This window comes from Hibiscus syriacus, unplaced genomic scaffold, assembly GCF_006381635.1.
Source record: "Hibiscus syriacus cultivar Baekdansim isolate YM2019G1 unplaced genomic scaffold, ASM638163v2 tig00110895_pilon, whole genome shotgun sequence".
NCBI classification, from domain to species: domain Eukaryota; kingdom Viridiplantae; phylum Streptophyta; class Magnoliopsida; order Malvales; family Malvaceae; genus Hibiscus; species Hibiscus syriacus.
This window is the reverse complement of record NW_024062903.1, coordinates 5,439,185-5,445,885: the sequence shown is the minus strand read 5'-3', so window position 1 is coordinate 5,445,885 and position 6,701 is coordinate 5,439,185.

Below are 6,701 nucleotides of genomic sequence, written 5' to 3'. Positions count from 1 at the left end.
AAGTTGGTACTATTCCTATTAAGTGTGACAATACTAGTGCTATTTGTCTCACTAAAAATCCCATCCAACACTCTAGAACTAAGCACATTGAAATAAGACATCACTTCATTAGAGACCATGTCACTAAGGAAGATGTAGTTCTAGAATTTGTTGATACTTTGAATCAATTAGCGGATATCTTTACAAAACCTTTAGATAAGGAATGTTTTTGGACACTTAGGAGAGAATTAGGTTTAACTGACCTATCTTCACTTGGTGTTTAAAATAATTTTAGCACTTTTAAGAATAAATGAAAAAAGCTTATAAATAATAATTTTTTATTGCATTCTTTGCTATTAGTTAGGGAGAGTTTATGTTCTTTTGTGAAAATTAATTTTATGTTCAAATAAAGTTTAAAGATTAAATTGATTGATTTAACATAATTAATTTTTGATATATGAGTTGCCAATACCACTAGAGCAAATTAATTTAGCATTTTGAGTGTTTAAAACATATTTTTGACATCCCCTTGAATGTGCATCGATGCATCATAAAGATGCACCGATGCATTCCTTGAATATGCATCGATGCATAAAGGTCATGCATCGATGCATCCGTCGGGTTTTGGGTTATAATACCTTATTTTCTTCATATTTTCTCAAACCTAAAACCTCTAAACACCCGTCGTTCATCCCTCTCACCCTAAAATCTCCATTCTTGCTCAAAATCAATGATTTTTTGTCGAAATCTTCAAGCTTTTCAACTTGCAAACCTGCTTCAATCATTAAATCGTGCAAAACAACTCCTTATCCCTCTCAATTCGAATTTTCAAGGTATTTTTTCTAAAAACATCTATTTTACAAATTTTTGATTTTAGAACTAGTTTTAATTAGTTCTAGAATGTACATTATATCGAGCATTGATTATTTTTTGATTCTAAACAAGTTTTAACTACCAATTTTGTCGAAAATACACAATCTTTCAAAATTTGATTTGAATTTAGAAAAAAAAATAGAAAATTAGTGATATGTTTTGATTTAATTGTGTTGCTTTCGTGAAAACTATACATATTATGATATTATTTTCAAATAGTTTTCAAAAACTTTGCCCATTAGGATATGGTTTAGAGAACCTTGAATTATTGAGGACTCATTTGAGTTTTGGGATTTATTGTGCATACATATGTTTCAAATTGCAGGTGATATTTCTTATTTCGATTTCCTTTAATCATGTCAAATCCTAAACGACCTAGGTCATCTTCGAGTCGATCAAACCAAAACTGTCCTCCCGTTCCTCAACCTCCTAATCATGTTCCTCCTCCACCTTCATCTCTATTAGGGTCTTGTTTTAACATGCCTGAGCGTCGTAGAGACGAATTGTACTCTAGGTACAGAAACTCTTTTCAAACTTATAGAATCCGTGAAGAGCGTATTCCTTCTCTTCAAGCTATGGTTGACATCGATTTCGAATACCTTCCGATTCTTAAAGCTTGGAAGTTTGATAAATTGTTTAAACTTAAACACATTGTCTATCAACAATTGGTCCGCATTTTCTATTCCAATGCGGTATGTATTCAAAATGAAACACAATGTGGAACTATAGCTATTAGATCCTATCTTTTAGGCCAATATATTAATATTGACCCCGAGACTATAGCTTTCCATTTTGGGTTAGATGATAATGGTGTATATAATGAAAGTGAAAATGTGAAATATCCCTATGTTCCAAACTCAAGTGTTAGTACTCTACGATCTTATCACGATCGTTTTCTCCATTTGATGATCTCTTGGTGGTTTAGACCATCCGGAGGTAGGTACTCCACTCTTCGTGCTAGGGATTTATGGTGGATGTATTGTCTTAAACATAAAATCAAAATCAATCTACCCCACATTATCTTCAGTCAACTAGTTGATGTCATAAACATTGTTCCTTCAAAACATGTCGAAACATTAGTTTATGGATGTCTTCTTAGTAACCTCTTTATCAAACTTGGTTTAGACGTCTCTCTTGACAATCCTATCCCACTTCAAAATCAAATCAATCTCACATCATTGAAGAAAGCGGATTGGAAGCAAGACGAGGTTACCGGTCAATGGATTTTTAGACCCAGAAAGCAAACTCCAGGAGCTAGTTCCTCACGAGATGCTCCTAGCTCCTCTCGTGCTCCTCCTCCTCCAGCTCCGACTGATGACGATGATCCTGAATTTCAACAACTTATGCAAGACATCGATGATCACGTACCTGATGACGAGCCTGCACCGGAACCAACACCACAAGAAGAACAAATGCCTCTGTATTTTCGTTCGTTTTTTGAGACATTTGATTTATGGTATGCGTCCATGGATTCGCGCTTCACATTCATTGAGTCCCAGCTCTCTACCTTGGGAGCTCGACAACAAGATATGAATGATCGTTTGGATGCACTCTCACTTGAGATGAGAGCTCCTTACCCTCCTCCTCCCGATCCTTCAATGGATGAATAGACTTATCTTTGTTTGATTGTTTTTTGGGATGAACTTGAACATTTTGGATTATCCTTCTTTGGTTGTTGGATGACTGTTTAATATTTTATATATTTTGGTTTGTTACAACATATGCATCAGTTTTTTTTTGTTGCACTATAACCAATTTACCATTTCACATTTTTATTATGAATATTGATTATGAAACTAATGGCTAACTCTATTTTGATTGTGATCTTAGCAGCTTAAGCTATATATATATATATATATATATAAATTTAATCAATTGGCTATGTTTTTCAAAACCTTGTTCAAATCGATTTTCAGTCTTTTTGATTTAACAAAAAGGGAGAGAAAATGTTAATGTTAAGTGTTAAAATGTTTTTAAGGGAGAAATGTTATAGTAAGGGGGAGTAATTTTCAAAGTTTTTAGAAAATATTAAAATAACACTAATGTTTTGTTATATCAAAAAGGGGGAGATTATTGAAAACATTTTTGTATTTCGATATAACAAATTAAGTTAAATGAATTTTAAAGATTTTACAAATGATTTTCTAAAAGTATATTCGATTTAATTACTCGAATATCAAATTATTGCTCCAAGTCTTTTTAGATCAATTTCAAACCTTACTAAATGTGTAAAATTGTGTTTTATACTTAATATATTTTTGAAACAATTTTCACAAAGTATTTTGAACCAAAATCAAGCCTAAAATCAATTTTTCAGAGTGATGCACCAATCCATGCATCGATGCACCATGAATTAAATTGAACATCGAATGCATTTCATGCATCGATGCACATACCATGCACCGATGCACTGAGGATTTTATGAAAAACATCGAATGCATTTGATGCATCGATGCATCAGCCATGCATCGATGCACTCTGGCTATTTTGAAACATCGAATGCACTTAATGCATCGATGCACTCTTAGTGCACCGATGCACTAAGGGTCCAACGGTCAAAATATTTGAATTTTACACTGATGCACTGATGCACCATGGGTATGCATCGATACACTGACGCTCCCAACTAAATTTATTAATTGTTTTCACACTTAAACGGCTATATTGACTCCACTAATCATCCCCAACGTTCAAAAATGATTCAAGGTGTATTTAAGCAAGCTTAGAAGCCATTGATCAATAACAAGAAACATCAAGCAACTAGAATCAAGAGAGAATCAAAGAGAAAGCATCAAACCTCAAGTTTGAGCATTTCAAGCTATTTTTCAGTCAATATTCATTTTGCTTTCAAGAACACTTATTGTGCTCAATTGTATTCATTCTTGAGTGTTCTTTTCTTTGTTCTAGAATTGTGCAAACAATCTACCTTGTGAGGATTTCCTTGTAAGTTTGCAAATTTGTATTGTTCTCTTTGAGAAAGAGTGTTCTCAAGAATTTGGGGTATAATTCTTGAGGGTTTGTAAGGTTACTCTTTGTCCTCAAAAGAAAGACAAATTAGTGAATTTGTGGAAAATCCTTAGTGTGGATAGCTAAGGTAGTGGACGTAGACTTTGGTTGAGAAAGTCGAACCACTCTAAATCGCTATGCAAATTTCTTTCAATTTTCCGCAAAAGCTTCCACCAAAATTTTTATTGCCAATTCACCCCCCTCTTGGCCATATTCGTCCATCGATTAACTCAACATCAGCCTTCTCTCTAGAAGTTCATTCGTGTTCTTCATTGTTATTTGAATAAACCTTCATTTGATATTCAAAAACACCAAATCCCAAACATTTTTCTGCTTTTTTGGATCAAACACACGGAATTTCATCCTTGTTCATCCGAGTTCATACCAAAACCCTCATTTGATCTTCATAAACACCAAAACCCATACGATTTCTTTTTTTCGATCAAACACCCAAAATTTTCTCCCATGTTCATCTGTATTCATCCAGTTCATATTTTTTCTTCACAAACACCAAAACACATACCATTTCCTTTTTTCTTGATCAAACCCTAAACCCAAGCAACAAGTCATCCTTATTCTTCCCCAAACCATTCTTTTATCCTTACAATTACCCAAAAGTAAAAATTAATTTGTTTTTTATCAAACCCAAACCCTAACACCATTTTATCTTATGTAACCTAACCCCAACCCTGAACATGAACCCTAAACCCAAACCAGAACCAGAACCCAAATCTAAACCCAAACATAAAAAAACCCTAATCAATCCTATTCTATCTTTTCATCTTCTATACCCACGACTGTTCTTCATCTTCTTCCTCTTCTTCCATCTCTGTTAATATTTGAAACCTTTATTTTTCAGGGGTTTCATGGACAGTCTTTCTTACGAGTTGAATTATCCAGGTATATTTGTTTTTTTGTTTTTTTGTTTTTATTTTAATATTGTTCATTAATATATTATTCATTTCTTTTGTAGGAGAAAACCTAACAAATCAGAATGAAGAACATTCTGAAAGAGGTAAATATATTGTCCTCTGTAGCTATTGTTTATTTGTTTCCTCTGTAGTCCTTGTTTTTGTTGTTGGTTGTTCATTCGGATTGGTTGTATAAGGTTGTTAGTTGCCTTTGTTTGTAGCTTAATAAAGGTTTAATTTTTACAATATTAACCCTAGCTTTTTTTTTGCAAGGGGATGTAAATGATATATTGTCCGAAGCAGTTGATATAAATAAATCCTCTAAGAGGAAGTCCACTGGTTCATCCAAATTTGGGAGAGGAACCTCTCCTGTTTGGGATCACTACACATTCACCAAATATGATGATGGTTTTTTATGCCGAGTGTAAGTATTGCAAAGTGAAAAGGTATAAAGTTTATTCTTATATTGGTACATCTAACCCTAGAAGGCATACTGAGAAATGTCAAACTTATAAGAATTTTCTTGCTGAAAATCCTAGTAGTGTAGCTTCTTTTGATCAAAACAAATATTGTGAATTGTTTGCTAATGTTATTTTGTGTCATGGTTATGCATATAGTATTGTTGAGCATGAAAAACTTAGGGATTTACATCATCACCTTAATTATTCTGTTAAGGATATATCTAGGTATACTTTTACTAAGTATTGCATGTTAGAGCATGAAAAGCATAAAAAATATTACTTGATTCAATGCATTCTGTCTCAAGTCGTGTTTGTTTTACATGTGATGCTTGGTCTGCATGTACTTCACGTTCTAAATTTTCCCTTACTGGTCATTATATTGATAATAACTGGAAACTTCAGTCTAAAATACTTACTTTTCGTCATTTTCCTCCTCCTCGTGATGGTGAGTCTATCTTTAAGTTTGTGAAAAAAAATTATATGTGAGTGGGGTCTTGAAAAAAAATGTTTACCATTACACTTGATAATGCTTTTGCAAATGATATAATGGTTAATAGACTGAAAGAAGATTTGAATGTCATTTCTCCTCTTCCCTGCAATGGTAAGTACTTCCATGTAAGGTGTTCTGCCCACATTTTGAACTTGATAGTTCAAAAAGGTTTGAAGGTAATTGATTCTTCTGTTAATAAATTACGTCAGATTGTTAAGTTTATTGATTCTTTTGACTCTCGACTTTGTGCCTTTAAATTAGCTGTTAAAGATTGTGATTCTTCTTTCTCTGATAAGTTAGTATTTGATGTTCCTACTTGTTGGAATTATACTTACTTGATGATTCATAGGGCACTTAAGGCTAGATTAGCAATTAACTTATTTGTTAATATGGAAAATGAGTTGGATATCATTACTGATCATGAATGAGAAACAGTTCAAACAATATGTGATTTTCTTAAGCCTTTTTATAAAACTACTACTCTGTTTTATGGTTCTAAGTATCCCACTTCTAACTTGTATTTGGCTAACGTTGTTGCAATTGAGAAATTGTTGTGTGATGCTCATAATGATCCTTGTGAAGGTATTTCTACAATGGCAGGACCCATGCTTGAACTATATGAGAAATATTGATCTGATCATTATATGATTTTGTCTTTTGTTGTTTTACTTGATCATCGATATAAATTATAACTTCTGAAGGAGTTGTACAATGTTCTTTATGTTGAGGATGAGGTTCAACATATGGTAAGTCTCATTTATGATGAGTTTCATGAGTTATATGTATTTTATTCAAAAAAAATGCACCTTGTGGTTCTTCCTCCTCTTCTTCTGTCCAAAGTAGCACATCCTTGGACAGAAGTGGCTCAAGTTTCAATCGGCCTCGAACATTTAGAAAATCAGATTTATTTCAGGTTAGTTAGTATAATTTCTAGTTGAATTTTAAATTATTTATTTCCTGTTTTCATTTACTAATTTTTTG